At 37.7% G+C, this 17,901-nt stretch overlaps 1 protein-coding gene across 2 annotated transcripts in view; it reads right to left on the bottom strand.

The window, feature by feature from the left end:
- The window catches only part of CNTN2 (contactin 2), a 69,412-nt gene extending 52,377 nt beyond the window's left edge, over window positions 1–17,035 (bottom strand). For both annotated transcript variants that reach the window (XM_075196099.1, XM_075196100.1), the window contains exon 1: window positions 16,840–17,035. The gene's annotated coding sequence lies outside the window, so the exon portion shown is untranslated. The remainder of the gene's footprint in view (window positions 1–16,839) is intronic.
- Window positions 17,036–17,901: the final 866 nt, after the last annotated feature.

The following is a 17,901-nucleotide window of genomic DNA, read 5'->3' as shown; positions in this document are numbered from 1 at the left end:
TTTATTAGTATGCTGTTAACATCTACTGAACATTTTTACAGTTGCACCTGATTGCAAACACATGTTATAGCATGTATACGAGACTAGTACTTAGGACTAGCCCTGTAGCTGGAGCAAGAGATATGGCAGAAAAACAAGTGACTTTGAGATGCCCAGGACTTGATTCGGACATGGCTGTGTGTGCTTGTGTTTGGCACGCCCTTACTGCAAATATACTGCAGCCATACTTCCCTTCCCCGCCCCGTTCACCAGAGCAGTAACCTAAAATTTTAGTCTGGGGTGAGTAAAGAAAAACTACCGCCCTCCTAGACCTCAATTTTAACCAAATGAACTTAAAATATTCATATACTGCTCCCCACTTCAGTGTTATGGCCCTGCCAAAATTGTAGGCTGTAGTGTTTGTCGTTTGCTTGCCCAGACAGAGCGGACATGGCTGGGATTACTGGAGTATGATCCAGTTCTCGGCATGCACAGAGTAATTTTGCATACGATATGATGAAACAGGCCCTATATGTTTCTGTACTTCTCATAATCACCATTATCTATATAGGGGTACATACCTCCAGGCAAGTGTTATGAACCAGTGTATTTGTTTGTATTCATTAAAACTCTACAAGCAGAAAATGGATTGGAAGCAAAAAAAAATAAAACAGATAAAACCTGAAAGTATTGCCAAGAAATGCTTCCACAAACTCATCAGTCATTTATACAATCTTGACCAATTGCTATGATTGTCAAAATTTGCCAGTGAAACACTTTCCTGCCCATGCTATAGATTATTGTCTGAACCTGTGTTCAGTACTGCCTTTGGAATTGTGACAGAAAAGTGCTGTCATTCATAAAAATGAATCAACAATGTATAACCCATAAAATCACCTCCCCCATAGGTGCACTATGAACAGCCCAATATTGATAGATAGAGCCATACCATCCACTAGTCTCAATTTTATCAGGACTGTCCCAATTACTGAAGAATGATCTTGCTGGGAAGCGGGTGGGATTTAAGTGGGAAAGGGGATGGATTAGGGCAGATTAGGGATGATTTAGGGGTGTGGTTTGTGTGGATCATGGGCTGGGCTTATTTTGTCCCAATTTTGCCTGGACAATTGTTGGGAGGTATTGTTAGCATATAGGAGCGATTTGCTACGTCTCCGCGATTTCCATGGTTACCTGTTTCCCCGGTGGTCTAGTGGACAACAGGAAGTGGGGCAGGACACCTATGTCCGATTAGCGCTTCTGGGAATGCCCAGACCCTAGTAACCGTTAGTTCGGCTTTCGCGCTGTCTCTTCCATCATATCCTTACACCAGTGGTGGATCCCTAGCAGGGGCTTGCTGCCGGCGGCTGCACACTATGTGCAGGTCCGCTCGGCAGTGACAATGTGCTGCCCGGCTGCTCTGATTGTGTTTTAAACACAAACAGAGCAGCCAGGCAGCACATTGTCACTGCCGAGCGGACCTGCACATACTGTGCAGCCGCCGGCAGCCTTAAAAGGCAGAAAGGGGACGGGGCCTAAATCGCCCCCCCCCCCCCTAAATTGCCCGGGGTAGAAAATCTTTCTAGATCCGCCCCTGCCTTACACGAGGACAGTCGTAGTTCTAATAGCTGCAGGCTGCATGTAATATAAGTACCTCAAAGTGCCCACAGGTGTAACCAGAGGCTCCCCACTGTATAGCCACATAATATAGAGGTGAGAGTCTGTGCCCACAATAATACTGCACGGACGTGCAGCATATATAGAACCTGCCTGCATCTGTATACTGTGTGAGGTAGTGTATACCACCATATACATGTACAAGTGCATACTGTACATAAACTGAACTACTGCTGTATTACAAGCAACTGAGAGTAACTGCATTCTACTCTTGTTATCATCTTTAATTAAACAGCGACCTGTTTAAGGAACAAAAACGTTGTTGCTTAACATCCACATTAACACCGCTGAACACCTTTATTAACATCAAAAGGTATAACCAACAAGTATGGCTGTAACAGTACATTTATTTGGAACAAAGAAATAAGTAGACAAGTAGAAACTAGTTTTCATAATATATTTTATTGACTCATTATAATGATTGCAGAACCAAACTAGTGTCTATGCTCCACAATTGGTAATTCCCAGTCTCCATCTATTATAAAGGCTCAGTGCTTTATCAATTAAACACCAAGGTTAGAACCATGACATTAGAATAAAGCTGTTCCCAGCTATTTGTTTGATCTAACAAACAAAATCGCCCCAAGTGTGGAGCTGCACTGACCACTTTACATGGACTAAGAACACTTTGAACAGGCTGATTTCGATTGTTCCCAGCTAAAATAAAGGCAAAATAGTGACTGTGATTATATGTGTGTGATCAAAGATTGTCGGAACTTTTGCAGAACGATTGGAGTCATATTTCTGACCACCATATTTATTTACCTGTCCAATTTAGCCACATATGAATGTGGGTCAGACCAAGGATCTTAACTAGTCTAGTTGTAGATAGTTTAGTGTCATGTGCAATTTCTGTACACAGCCTCAGACACAAAGATGTTTTTAAGAACAAACAAGGGATTGCTGTGTTAATTTTTGATTTCGAAACTGATAGAATACACTTAAAACAAATGTAAGAAAAAATGATCTTCTGCATTTTTGGGTTTATCACAGGAAGTAATGAAAAAAAGGAATACAATGGTAACAGGGAATAATACTTAAATGCCAGATTTTACAAAAAAAAATGCAAGAGCAAAACATACAGAAAAAAAATTGATTGTGTTTCCTGCATACTTGATTGCAATGGAGTGACTGTTTTTACATAAACAGTGTGCATTAAAGGTGTGTGCATGCATATTAATATAAGGAGTGATAGATTATTATATTATTATTATTATCATCATCATTTATATAGCTCCAATCATATTGCACAGTGCTGTACATAGAATACTGTATGTAATTATTCACATCAGCCTCTGCCCCATTTGAGATTACATTGGAAATTCCCTACCACACACAAACACACTTGAGTCCATTTTTAGCTAGAATTAGCCTACCAGTATGTTGGAGGATACCGGGGTGCCCACACAACAGTGGGGAGAACATACAAAATCTACATAGATAGAGCTCTGGGTGGAAAAAACAAAACAGCACTTTGAGGCAGCAATGCTAACCACTGTGCCACCATGCTGCATCTATACATCATTGGACCAATTATCAAAAAGCATACAGCTTGAAAGAATCTACATTTCCTGGATAACTATTGATTACCCCTCTAATATCCTATGTTGTTTAAGCAAAATGTTGAACAAATACATTTCCACATGAGGTATGTGCCAAGTACAGCAAGGGCGTGGTCACATAATAGCAACTGAAGTAGACTTGGACGCAGAGACGTCTGTCAGGAGACGTATCTCTTGCAGCGCAGGAAGGTTGGTGCAACGATGAAGACCAACAGAGATATCTAGCCAGTTCTGATTGGCTGACTGAAAACTGACCCCTCCATCTGTACTTAAATCATTGGCTACTGTAGGAAAGAAGAGTCCAATTTTATTTTTTAAGGGGAAAACAATAGATGTTATTTAGTCTAACTTAATTTTAATCAATGCAATTTAATTTCTATTTACATTTAATTACATTTTATGTTGAAAATATGAATTTCTCATTTATTAACATCTGTCCAAACTCTATCCTCACTTGTATATATGACACTTCATTACCTTATTATATTTTGTTAAAATAGGGTAACTTTAGCATTTACTAGTAACATTGCCTCTACGTTCTGTATACCCAAGTAAGCCTGATGTATTGTTTCACAGCTGGACACATCTTGAAATGCATCTGTCTGAACATAGGCACTTAAATTAATTTTATCTTGTGTGAGTATTTTCCTGCGTACGTTTGGGGAAAATGCATTCAACTATACACAAGCCCCCCTAAATATATTTTTTTGTGCATATGTGATGTGTAAAACTTTTTGCTGTTTTTGCACTAGTGGGCACAATCTCTACCTGTGACTTTTACGGGTATAGCAGATAAAAAATATACCTATATAGGTTTGACTTTGGATAAAACTCTTGTATCAACAGTACTGACCTTCTTCACAAATAAGTACCTAAGTCTTTGGTTAGTTTTTTGAGCATTTGGTAATCTGTCCTGATTGCCAACCCAACACAGCCCCTGAAATAACTTTTAGCTAAACGTTCTCTGTCTTTGTTTCTTTCTCTCTCACACTATCTCCATTTATGCAGTTACATATCTGAATCAATACAAGGAGCCTGAAGATGAAACCATTGTGTTCCATTTCAGCACTATGAATGTGCCACTGGATTCTCAGCAAGCACGTAGTACAATCTGCCAGACTAAAAGGACTCTGCTAATAAATTTATATATAATGACCTTCTCCCTGGGGTGATATGATGGGGTATTGATGTTGAGACATACACCCCCTCCTCCTTAGTTGCTAATCCCTTCTCATTGCTCCCTTGAGGGGTCACTCAATCCATTATAGTAGGTCACACAGTGCTCCTTCTACAGTGAGATCTAGACCCCAGTCTTCCACTAGGCACCCTGTCTGTCTTCTCACTCCCCCACTACTAAAAAGACATACTAATTTTGCTAAAGGCTCCTTATGGGACAGGATTAAGAGAGAAGAGACAGGGGAAGCTCATTTACAAGCTCTTAGAAGATGAGAACAAAGTGTATCCACAATGCCATTATTTATTTATAGTACAGTAACATACTCCATAGTGCAGTACAAGCAGGAGGGTACCATATTTCTCAGAATATAGGGACAGCTTTATAGTTTAAAGCACCAGACTTGACACATTAACATTACTGATTATTCGTGATACAAATAATTATTAGTCTGTTTTTAAAGTGCACACAGTTATTGGTGACATGACCTAAGAATGTTAGAGAGAAGAAGGTGTATATTTGTGGAATTATATAGCAATGAAAGGGAAAATTATATGTCAGGAATGTCCTCTGGTTATTAAAAGTCATTATTTAAGAAAATACTGGCTTTATGAATTAAATAAAGAAGAACTGTGGCCATAGGGACCTGGTTTTTAATCAATTAGACAATGGTACAAATGTAATACAAAAAGAAACATTTCAGCTCCCTCGTTTGCTCAGATAAAAGGGCTGGAAAGCAGGGGACTCAGTATAGACAGCACCCCGTCTCTCCCCTGCTGACCCCCTTGACCACCCATCTCTCAAATGTCCTCTTCAAAATTGTGCCACACATTTTCCGTTCATCATTATGTTGTCCTCTGCTTTCTTTCTCCTTTATCTATAGGAGGGAACGTTTGTTAAACTACTAATTTATTGCCTTAAAATATCTTGTAGTTGGCAAATTGTAGGGAAGGGGCTTCTTCTGCTACACTGAGAGTTGTAGGTCCATCCAAAGTATAAAAATGGTTATGCATAGAAACCATAAGAAATATAAATGTATTAATCACCTTTAATATGTGGGATCGTAATGTAACCACAGCTGCACAAAAGCACCAGATTGCCTAAGTATAAGCACAGTATGCCATTAAATGTAATAAAAAGGCTGCACAAGAGAAAAATTGGGAATCTAGAATTTTAAAGTACATGAAACTTAAATTTGTAAAAATCTTGTATGTGACAGTTTCAGACACATTCAGGGAATCAGTAACAGCTTAGATGGCAGATTCCGTTATTGTGGCTTACTGATACGCATAGACCAGAGCGCAGTGGTGCCACACTAAAAGCAGATAACAATAGGCTAGCTGTCCAGCCGTCGCCATAGCCTGCGCGAGTGCTGTGTGACAAGGGGTTAATCACAAAAAGACCACGTGGTGTATCTAACAATAACGAAATCCTCTTTTATAGCACACATTTACTATTAACACCAAAACTGCTACCAGGATTGGGTTTCACAGACCACACTTTCCTAGGTTATTCCCCTCACTCAGAATACCATCACAATGTATATCCCACTACATTCCCACTATATCCCACTACAATTAAACTTTAAATCACCCAGCGTTATCATTACACCATGTAATACCCTGTTTTACATATAGCGATTACAATAGCCAAGCTGTCTGAACATGAGTCCAGTAAGAACACAAATTCAGAAACTTATTAAATGAGGCTTAATGTGAGAAAATACTCATTATGTGCAAAAATGGGATAACAAGATGGCAAAAAAATTTTTTATACAAACAGTTTAAAAAATAAAGGGTAGAAATACAGAAATGGAAACGTACAATTTATTCTCTATTTACAGGGGGACACGGAGGTATGGTTCATAACACTAGTTAGATTGGTCCCCAGATAATGAACAATATTTGATAACATATAGTATTATAAACATGAGTCTACCTGTAAGGTTACCAGGAGAGAGCTGCGTGTACGCTAATATGGGAGGTAATTCACACCTGGGTGGGAATCACAGTCTGTTCAGAAATAAATAGAAATTCTTATAACTGCCATGACTGTTTTCTGACACATCACAGAGATATACTTTATAATTACTATAGTTTAACATAGCATTTACTTTCAATATATGTCTTAGGTCTAATTCAACTGACTGTCCACAAATGCGGAAATGGATGCCAGTATGAATTATGAACTTTATTTCTTTGATGTATTTCCCTTTCCTATATGAAACATAAGGACTTCAGTGAAAACACAATGACTTTATTTTTACAAAATTTGAGGTGCCATAAGTTATCACCCAGGATGATTTAATCTTGTACCAGAGACATCGCGTCTGACTAATTTCATACTGAGCCTGTTGGCACTAACTAGCTAAGTGGCAGGACCAACACCTGCAAGTGTAACATCTTGCTTATATGAAGTAGAGATGCTCCGGCTCAGTTTTCTGAAAACCGAAGCCACCCGAACGTAGGGTATCCGAGTAGGCTCATGAGCCAGGTCGGTATTTTTGCTCGTCCTCAGATCTGAATCAAGGCAAAACATCATTGTTGCATTGTCGGATCTCGTGGGTTTTGGATTCCATAAGTACCTCCCTCCCCAGGAGATCCAGCACCATTGCTCACACAGAAACATGGGTAGCAGTGTTCTTGTCACTTTCCAGTCTCCAGTGACATTGCTTAGGTCCATTTCTCACACACAGGAGGGGTAACAGTGTTCTTGTCACTTGACAAAAATTGACTAGAGATGACTGGAAATGAATGTTATTGAGGTTAATAATAATGTAGGCACAAAAAAAGAGCCAAATTATGTGATTTTAGAACTAAAAATAGGGATTTTAGAAAAAAATAGGGATCCAAAACCAAAACCAAAACACACAAGGGCAGTTTTGCCAAAACCAAAACCAAAACACGAAGTTAATCCAGATCCAAATCCAAAACACAGGGGTCAGTGAACATCTCTAATATGAAGCAGGGTAAATTAGCATTAAATGAACTCTTTCTGTGCTTGCCCAAAGTGAGTTACAGCAATCCATCTTTTATCTCTTTCTTTTAACCCCTGATTATGTTATAATTATGCAAAACATAATTATGCCAAAACATCTAACTTTTTACATTTTAAGTGATCGCATATTTTATGTAATACTAAAATACATCCTATTTAAGGCCCCATGCCTAGTGGTGTTTATTTTGTGTTAAAAAAACAAAAGCACAAATGCAAGTCAAGTGCAAATGCAGTTGTTAAATGTGGTTTTACTCACATGCTGGGCAGGCGTCATTGGAAGTCATCAAGGCTTAACAATGTGTTCACTTAAAGTGCAAGTAAGCGGAGCAGGCAGCATTTGGACAAAACTACTGCAACTCACTCAAACGCGAGTGACCTCTCAAATGGGTTATAGCATCATTGGAAACAATTTTTTCCGTTTTCAGACCTGTTTTGATGCATTGTACTGGCATTAAGACAGTAGTACAACACATACATCTATGTGATAGCAGTTAATCAAATTAATAGTGCTTACAGTGTGTAGTAAAGGTATTTAAGCTGGCCATGCACACACTGATTTTGGTGGCTAATTTGTCAGGTTTTGTTCAAATTAGTCCAGCATCATATTGTGTATAGCCAATTGGAAGATGAGCCTGTCAAAATCAATTCAAGTTATAATTGGAAATCCATTAGTCCTATGATACACAACATTTAAGGTGTCATAAACAAACCTGGACAAGGAAGTTCACTGCAGTCATTTCAGATATGGTCGGATGGCCCAATTAACGTACAACCAGGGAGACTTGCCCACTAGTCTTTGAAGTGTATTCCAAACCACATTGACCACTTATTTCAACATCATGTAGAAATACAATTATTTTTATTGCTATGAAAATGTATTTATATAGCATCAACATATCCTACAGTGCTTTTCAGTTCGTTAGCAAACTCAGTGATAAAAGACAGACCGAGGCCGGGATTTATTTGCAGTTTTAAAACTGATATCAAACAGATGTGGTTTTAAAACACGAACCATATTATTTATTAATTTGCAGTTTTCAATCTGGACCTCATACAAAGAGCATTAGCATCAGATGTAGGAGTTGGCTGTAAGTCTTTTTGCCCCATGCAAAAATGCATCCTGCATGCACTACCTATGTGAACAACTTTAATACATACTTGCCAAAGCTCCCGGAATATCCGGGAGACTCCCGAAATTCGGGCCAGTCTCACGGACTCCCGGGAGAGCTGGCGATTCTCCCGCATCTGGCCCATCTGCCCACTTCAATAAAATTAGATCTGGAATGTACGGGCGGAGGGGGCGGGGATTCACGATTCGCGTCATTTTACACAGCTCCTAGTTTGTAAAAGCAGTACTGGGGTTTGCAATCTGCCCATTCTAAAAACACAAATGCATCCTGATGTGCAGATTATACCTTAATAAATGTTACTGTCATAAATTGCACAGGTTGCAAACCGCACAAAAAACGCATTTAAAACTGCACATCCTGGCCTTATTATTAAACAAACAAAAAGGCAAAAGCAAATTGCTAGTTTACTTTACCTTTGTCAAAGTACAGAGACACATTGGTGCACACTACAATGTTCTCTTCATTGTAATTTGACTACCATTTTTCTATTGTCCTGAAATAATGGGAGTGATTTATCAAGTAGTGATTTTAAATTGAGGATAATTTTACTCAAAATGAGATTTACTCTTAGGCCAGGATGTACCAAAGTGCCCAGTCACTAAAATGCAGAGATACATAAACGTCCATGAAATTCAAGTTACTTTATGTGATAAATTTTCTAGTAACTTTCACAAACATTAATATATATATAGTATACAGTATATTGCATTGAACTATCATCATCATCATCATCTATTTATTTATATAGCACCACTAATTCCGCAGCGCTGTACAGAAAACTCACTCACATCAGTCCCTGCCCCATTGGAGCTCACAATCTAAATCCCCTAACACACACATGCGCAGACAGACAGAGACTAAGGGCAATTTAATAGAAGCCAATTAACCTACCAGTATGTTTTTGGAGTGTGGGGGGAAACCGGAGCACCCGGAGGAAACCCACGCAAACACGGGAGAATATACAAACTCCACACAGATAAGGCCATGGTCAGGAATCAAACTCACGACTGCAGTGCTGTGAGGCAGAAGTGGTAACCACTGAGTCATTTAGCAAAAGTGCATATAATGTGAAAGATCTTATGCCATGTCCTTATGCCTTCAAATGGGAAGTTTGCAAATGTTGCTGCTTTCAATGTGTCAGCTTGTAATTCGGGTTTAACATCTATGTAACAGTAAATGCTGTATCTAACAATATGCAAGTTTAGAAGTATTGTATGGAGATGTCCAATGCTTTACAGCTTAATAATGACTTCCTCCTACCATTATACTGATATAGTCCTTCACAGTCACAAGTTAATCTACATAGCTTGAAGTATTGATTCTTTTAAGCTCCTGCATATGTCAAGATTTCCGCATAGACAACCATAACTTTTTTGTAGCGTAAAATTTCGATTTCATTTTATCCTGCAATCTAATTGCTATTTATAAAGGTGAAACAGTAAATTCAATGATTTCACTGCTATACTAAAGAACTAATCTTTTCTTTGCCAAATTAGGCTTCAAAAAGCGTTGACCTGTGATAAAATACATTTCTAAATTGGCATGATATATCTGTAAGTGATTAAACACATTAAATGGATTTACATTAATGAACAGTATAAAAGATATCAGCTGTGGTTTAGTTAGACCTATAACTTAGCCGTCATACATCATCTTATTAAAGCACATCACTAATTAATTTCTATGATCTCATCTGAGATTACGAGATGTTACTTAGTGTGTAATGACAGGGAGGAGCAGGTCTGACTTATGGGCTTCCATTAGTGTTTGTTGGAGTTCTAGATGACACCCGACCCTTTATCTTATCTATCTAATACTGCAGAAAGCACCCCCGCCGTTTGCATCATATTTCATCATAGGCCACTTTACAAAGTACCCTTTTATAATGATTAAGATAATGCACTTTGTCTTTATTCTGCTCTGACTACTCCTGTGGTTGTACATTCATATCTATGAAAGAGAGATCTAATACATAGAATAAGATTCATAATATTTCAGTGGCAAATGTGTGATGGTCATATGAGCTAATGGATTATAAGGATTAGTTAAAAAAAAAAACCATTGTAAGAGTCTATTAGAGTCAGTAGCGGCAAGTTGTATGTTTTATAACAGCATATTCAACAAGCATAAAATAGCATGTCCAGGATGGTAATGTGTGTCCCTTTGTGTGTTAAGTATGTGCTACTTCCATGCATTTCAGCCATCAGTTTGCCCACTCACAGTTATTCTATAATATGGAAGTATAAGTCTTCTATGGACTATAAGAGTAAAACTCCAATTTATCAGAGACAGATCACTTGCTTGATATAAGTGTCAGAAATAGGTGCCTTAAACTATATGTAATTCTACTTCACTGTGCCCAGCTCCCACTATACCACACACACCACATCTTCATTGCAGACACCTCCAGGCAAGAATGGAACCATTTGATCTTGGTCCCAACTATATGACTGTATGCACAGACCAGGAACACTCTCTATTTGCCTAGTTGCTCACTTTTAAGGTTGTTTAGATATCAGTAGGACACACTCAACATGTTTTTGTATTTGTAAAGTAATTATGTCTAAAAAGAGCTGTAAAATCTCCATTATATACCCTGCTTTTCTGTGTAATCACAAAAACTGTATTTTGATTTAAAAAAAAACATATTGTGTGTAGCAGTTGCTGAAGTCTACAAACAGCATTTTTATTATATATATCCTTTATTTAGCATTAACAAATTCCACAGAGCTTTACATAAAATGTCTAATCATACTCATCAGTATCTGCCTCAGTGGAACTTACAGTCTAAAACTAGGGTCACTTTTCATCTCAAGCCAACCAACGCACCAGTATGATTTTGGACTGTGGGTGAAAACTGAAGCACCCATGATATCAAGTGGTGAACAAACAAACTCTGGATAGTTTTTTTTGGATCCCATGGCCCCAGAAAAGCAACAGAGCACTGCCCATCATAGTGCCACCATGACACCCTAAATTATGCTTCCCTCCTTATTTCTTTGTTACACATTCAAAATAAAAAAAGGATAAAGACAAGCAGAAATGATGAATGCTGCTGCTGTGCCCTTCTGGCTTACTCACCAGTTCTGACATTACGCCAGCAACGCTGACCAGGGGCAGACATACTGTTTGAGTTTATTAAGACACCTTATTCTCATTTTCTGTTACTTATATATAGAAAATGGCTCTGCGGTTCCCTCTCATTAAAAGATCTATTTTGTCTCCTCTCCCTTTTTACCAATCCTTCTGCTGACTGAAGAGCCCCAGATCTATTTTCTTTACTACACGTATTGACTGGCGGTCTCTGTTACTATAGCAGGACCACATTTCCATTCAGAGAACACTGTAGGGTGAAGTGCCATGCAGGAGTTAGCTATTTTCCCAGCAGCATCTTAGATGAGGGAAATTATAAGTAAAAAGTATAAACCAGTCTCTGAATGTCGGGGATTTTTGGGACTTTTAGTCCCCCAACAGCATGAGAGCGACCGGGTGCAGTGGAGGCACTGTTCTGATTAGGTGGGGTAGTTGTGGATTGACATGGTGGTATTTGATGATGTGGGCAACTTTGGCTAGTATATAATCAAGAGGGAGGACACCCTCTGACTGATGTATAATTTAGTGGGTATCTCTTGCTGGTGTATAATCATTTGGACACCTTTGGTTGATGTATAATTATTGGGACATCTCTGGTTGATGTATAATTATTGAGACATCTCTGTTTGATGTGTAATTATGTGGGCATCATTGCTGGCTGGTTTATACAAAATTAACTTTGGCAACATTAGCCGGTGTATAATTTTATGGGCACCTCTGCTGATTGGTTTAGACAGAAATCATATTATCATCTCAGCTAAAATATTATCCTGTGGGCACCGCCATCTGGTGTTTAATCATGTGAGTACCTGTGGACTCTCTTTTAAAGGTCATCTCAACATGTGTCACTGTGCAAACCCCTATAGCGATTTGATGCTGCTAAAACAAAGACCAGAGAAGGTTCGTTTTGTGTTGTAAATGGAAATCCAACCACTATTCATGCAAAGGGTCTCTCTGCTCTCAGTGGCCACCCCTGCCTTTGTGTCTTTGACAATTAGTTTTTGTGTTTATGTCTTTGGTGTAATGATTATGCATTGGGAGTAATTTATGAAGAGAAATTTTTTTATTGCATCAATATAAGTGGATACTTTTACAGAACTACCCATGCACAGATGCACTTCTTATTCAGGAATGTCATGTCACTTCTCTACAGATGCTGTGATGTGATATTTTAGAATTTTGTCCTATAAGAAGTGCATGGCCAGTAAAAGACTCACCTCATTTTTTACGTCATTTCCTTGTTTAATTTGAACTTTTTACACTACTCAACTGATCTTCGTTTTGCTTCTATGTTATGAGATTTTAGTTCAACTTTCACAAGTTGATTATTTAAACTACACTATTTACTTAAAATACATTTTTATATTACTCTTTCTGCTACTATAGATTATCTGCCACAGCAACTTCACTTACCTTAAAATTAAATGTGCCTTTTGCTTTGTATGTCTTGTTTTATTTTATAAACCCAATAAAAATATTCAAGTTAAACAATAAGTGCCTTGTGAGTATGTATTCCTTAATTTTTGATGTAAAAGGAAGTTATTCCCACCGCTGTATTTCTAGACTTAATTACTAGCATAGCTTCTCCCATTAATTTCAATGGGATTACAATGTACCCCATTAAAATGAATTGGCTATTGAAATAAATGAAAAAATTTCTGCACTGCTTGCATCTGGATGCATTCACAAACAGGTCCAGTGTATATGAACTACAGGTATACCGCATGTGAACTGAATACCAAATGCTTGTGGAAACTTTCATATGCATTTTTAAATGCAGTTTACATTTCCGTCTTTTTATACAAAAGCAATGCTGGTGGACGATGGAAAACGGAAGATTTTTGTATAATACACCTAGACTGAGCAAACGGCATCCCATTGAAAATAGTAGATGACTCGTGATATACACCACCTCCTAGGCAGTGTAAATTTCAAGTTTGACCATGCACAAAGTTTTGCGCAGCCCTGAAATTTCAGGATTGAATTAAAATATGTGCAGTATGCATTCCTTATAACTCATTTTACTATTGTGGGTTACACATTTATTTTAATGTTTTTGCATAATTGTGCATAATCTTGCTGTATCATTGCCAATACCATCTTGCCAGAAACTGTCTTGCTGTTTATATCAATGACAAGACTCACAGTGATCAATTTGTGACATTATAACGGCATTTTCAGACCATATACACTGTGAAGCTTAATTTTATTTACCACATAATATTTATCTTTGTGTGTTGCATGAAGGGGATGCATACTATATTAAATAGAAATAAGAACACACACACACACATACATTAAGATGTGTGTGTGGTCCGAGGCAGGACTTCCTCAGTTGCCAGTTACAAAGAGTATTTGTCTAGTTCTTAGGTTTTTTTCTTTTAATAAGGCATCCATTGCCCCAGGTTACCCATACACAGTGTGTGCAGCAACAGATGGGTCTAACAGCAGCCAACTGCTACAACTGCAGGGCAGAAAAGAGAAATTAAAGTGGTGAATGGATTTGCTGCTATATATATAAATATATATATATATATATATATATATATATACACATACATAGATATATATCATCATCATTTATTTATATAGCGCCACTGATTCCGCAGCGCTGTACAGAAAACTCCGTCACATCAGTCCCTGCCCCATTGGAGCTTACAATCTAAATTCCCTAACACACACACAGACAGACTATGGTCAATTTTGATAGCAGCCAATTAACCTACTAGTATGTTTTTGGAGTGTGGGAGGAAAGCGGAGCACCCGGAGGAAACCCACGCAAACAAGGGGAGAACATACAAACTCCACACATATAAGGCCATGGTCGGGAATTGAACTCATGACCCCAGCGCTGTGAGGCAGAAGTGCTAACCACTAAGCCACCGTGCTGCTTATATGTACACATATATATATATATATATATATATATATATATATATGTATATATATATAAATATATGTATATACATATATATATATATATGTATATACATATATATACATATATATGTATATGTATATACATATATATATATATATATATATATATATATATATAAACTTAAATGTGATGTGTACTAAGAGTTTGACTAGAAGTTCAAAACAGAAAGATAAATAAAACTAACAATCATAGTAGAGACTGGAAAGACAGAAACTATTCCTTATTGCAGAGTCAAGCAATATTTGTCTCTCCAGCCTTTGTTGAATTACAAGTCCCAGAATGCCCTGTCGAACCATGGCTGGCAAAGCATGCTGAGGTTTGTAGTTCCACAGGTAACAGAATCACATATTACCTACCTCTGGCATATTGGTCTTTATTCTGTTTTATATTGTATATTTGATTTTATTTGTGCTCTTACTCTGTTTTTGTAAGTACAACTGAGTTTACAATCACTTAATTTGGCCACTTTAATATTTCCTTGCATTATTTTTAAACTTAAGTAAAATTATTGAGTCAATGCAATATGTAAATATAGATAATGTTATAAACATACAGATTTATTCATGGTCAGTACAAAAATAGCATTTGCCCAGAGCACGAAGCCTTTCAAGTGTATGTAATAATCTGACATATTTTTCAATGACTGTCTTACAAAATGTTGCATGTAAATCATAAAGCTTATAACACACGACTCATGGATCTTAACCTATATAGAAATGGAACATGAGGCTTCTACAAAGTTCAATTAACATATTTATACGTAATTTGAACCAGAAGAGGTCACTCTCTAGAGCTGGTAGGAACACAGATTAGGAGTAATACTAGAAAATATTTTTGGACTGAAGTATTGTCAAATACTTGGGACAAACTTCAGGCTGATGGTAAACAAACACCAGTAAACAAATGTAATTATGCTTGTGATAAGCATAGGTCAACATTGCCCCCAATCTTGTCTATTTTCAACTCTTACATGAATCAAGTTAAACTTTGGGAGCCCTTTTGAGCCCCCTAGTTTTTGACAGTGGTCTTCAAATTGACGAATATGAAAATTCTAGTTCTTTACTTTTTAACATCCTGCCAGTAGAATTCTATCAGACTTTTACCCTTTTAAGCACATGCCTTGTGCCATAATTTTTGGTGTTGTTTATTGCTGTCATTTTGGTCCACTGCTTTGACGAAGCATGGTTCTAATTCCAGTTCTGAACATTCTTGTCAGAAATTGCTTTAGTAAATGGTTATTATCTGAGATACCCCACAATCTTTTATTATATGTTCATCTGTTCTTCCATTGCTAGAACAGACACTGTACATAATATGTATATATGTATATCTGTTATCACATAGATTAGGTTAAACCTAATTTACAGACAGTATGTTGGTGGATGCATACCACAAGGACAAACACCGTTACACTTACTGAATGCTGTTGTATTTCAGATTTAGGTCAGATCTATCACACAATTTGTATTTAGGTTAGTACAGCCATAGCATGCAAGTCAGCTGTCATATGTCTAACCTATATAATTCTAGGTTGGGCATCTTTTAGAAATGTGCATGAGGTCAAAGGTCAAGCTTTTCCTGTATACTCATTACCCACTCACTCTATTCTCGTGTCTTTCTACTGCTTTTAATTTGACCTTAAACTTGTTCTTGTACTTTTAGTCTTAAATTATCCACCCAGTCTAATCTACACACAAGACCTACTAAATATCCAGTACATTTCTGCAAAGCATCTCATATTTCTCCAAGTCAGGTGTGCTGTGATCAATAACTTCCGACACCTGGGTACTACTCTCTTCCACATATTGTCTTGCAGCTGTTCTGTACCTGTGTATGCTCCTATTCTTACAACACTGTTGTTATATTATCAAACCGCTTGCTCTCTACTTGTGATTGCACACTTCCATGCAGCAGAGCATCTACCACAACTGTCCTGTATACCAGAAGCTGGTCCTGAGGCTGCAAGGCCAGGCTGAACACCCTGAGTTTATTGCTGTATTCACTAAGCTATAGACTCATGTCCCAGCCTTCCTATAAATGTATGTTGCCAAGATATGCATTCCTGTACACCTCCAATCATTTTAGCATTTAAAGTGAAATATTGTCCATATAAAAGATATAAACGTTCATGCAAAAAAATCACTTTAATAAAAAAATCCTTTACCAACAAAGTAGGTTACCCAAAATCATATAGAAGCACCCCTATATGACTCAGAGTAAAAAAGGTTAACCAACTGCAACCAAATGTTTTAATGCCAACCACATACAGTGACACACCACAAATCTTACCTGGATGCCAAAGACAGGTGCTACAGCAGTGGGTACTTCTGTCTCTCTCTGTACATCACACACAGAAATCTGCAGCGAGGAGGGAGGGTACAGGTTCAGAGCGTGTGGATATATATATGTGTGTGTGTCAGGATACTGCAAGCTGACTGCATCAGTATATGCCCCTCCTCTCTCTCTCTCTCTCTCTCTCTCCTTCTCCTTCTCCTTCTCTCACTCTCTCTCTTATTCTCTCCCTCCCTTCTTCTCAGCCTCTCTCCAGCTCCCTCCCTTTCTCTCCAGAGTCCTCCCTGAGAGGGCAGGAGCACAGACACACTGGCAGATGTACAGACTGTGCCAGTGTTTGTTACTCTGGTACATCATAATACAGATAAATGTGGAAGCCCACATTTCCCCTTATATCAGTGTATAACACGACCGAACATATATTGAATATCCTGTTCATTAACAGTGTATAGAGACACTCACCATTATCATAATTCAACTTTTTTAATGTCAACGTACAGATATTTTTCACACGTTTATTGAACTGTATAGTTTATTCTAAATCAATAGAGATACTCAGCATCATTGTATTGTACATCCCATTCACTATGCTATGCTGACCAATGTGCTGTCGAAGTGGAGTTTGTATGTTCTCCATGTGTTCAGTGGGCTTTGTACAGGTGTTCTGGAGACATATTTGCAAGTTATTGGCAAGTTAATTGGCTTCCGGCTAATCTGGCCTGTGTGTGCGCCTTCACTGTGGTAAGTTGTTGCATAAGCTCCCCTAGAACAGGTACTTATAGGACTGAAAAAAGTTATCTGATTGCTCAGCACTGTGGAATGTATTGTCACTATTATTATTATTATTATTTTTACAAGTGGTAGCATTATCTATATAGATACTGAAATCATTATAAAGCATAACTTGTCCCCACATACATATATGGTATTTTTTTCAACATATAGGAATAATGAGTATAGAAGTCATACAATATAAATTGCTCTCTGTCAGAATAAAGAATACCATGCTTGGTAATTATAATCTTCATAGATAATCTGAGCGTTTAAAGATTTTTTTTT

This window comes from Mixophyes fleayi, chromosome 2 (genome assembly GCF_038048845.1).
Source record: "Mixophyes fleayi isolate aMixFle1 chromosome 2, aMixFle1.hap1, whole genome shotgun sequence".
In the NCBI taxonomy this organism is placed as follows: Eukaryota; Metazoa; Chordata; class Amphibia; order Anura; family Limnodynastidae; genus Mixophyes; species Mixophyes fleayi.
The sequence above is the reverse complement of the archived record's forward strand: the minus strand, read 5'-3'. Positions and strand labels throughout refer to the sequence as shown.